Source organism: Oryx dammah, unplaced genomic scaffold, assembly GCF_014754425.2.
Source record: "Oryx dammah isolate SB20612 unplaced genomic scaffold, SCBI_Odam_1.1 HiC_scaffold_12, whole genome shotgun sequence".
NCBI classification, from domain to species: Eukaryota; Metazoa; Chordata; class Mammalia; order Artiodactyla; family Bovidae; genus Oryx; species Oryx dammah.
The window spans coordinates 38,564,730-38,565,624 of record NW_024070196.1 but is presented as its reverse complement, the minus strand read 5'-3'; positions in this window follow the sequence as shown (position 1 = coordinate 38,565,624).

Sequence of the window (895 nt, the reverse complement as noted above, 5' to 3'; positions counted from 1 at the left end):
TACTGAGAAAATGCAAATATCAGTAGGTATCATTTTTATCAATCATTTTTATTCATAGCTGCCTTCTAAGTTCTATCATATTTTCCATTGGATATATTTGATTTTGCATTGCTGTTGTTTTTATAGATGGGAAACAATCATTGGACTAATTGGTTGGGCAAATCAATAAGGTAGTACAGATCGCTTGTCTGTGACAGAAGAAAAGCTATGATTCTGAAAGCACAGCATTTCTGTTACCTATAAAGAAGAATTGCTGGAATGCAAATAATAAAGAAGCTAATTAGAACTGTTTACCTCATGCTTGATGTTGTAGTGAAAATTGGCAAAAGGAGGAGTGGACATTTCCCCCCAACCCCTTACCCTTCCACTATCAAATATAATTTAGAGCTCAAAAGTAAGCCATGAACAGTTCTATACCTTCAGTCTTGACATAATGAATAGACCAGCCCTTCTGTCTCCCACTATGACTAAGCCAGTAGAAAAGAAAGCACAAATGAAAGCAAGTGACTCCCACATTTGATGCTTGCTTTCAGTACTGCTGTAGCTTTAGGCTTCCACAAGATGCCAGTGTTTTAGAACACAGTCATTTCTAAATAGATGGTTGGTGAGCACCATCCAGTTACTGAAAGGAAAGGCAATGGTGCTGGGAAAAGGAACACTGTCCATATATTTTTTCTTTAGATACATGTATTCCATACAAAAGAAATCATGAATTATTGATAGTAAAGCCCTTGAGAATGAAAAAATGTAGAGGAATCATCCTTTAAGCAAGAGAGACTGAACAGTTATCTTTAAGTTGCTATCCGCTCTCTCATGATATGTGACACAGCACAGAATGAAGTACTATCAGCCCTCTGTGTCCTCAGGTTCCACATGTTCAAAAACAATGGCTTCC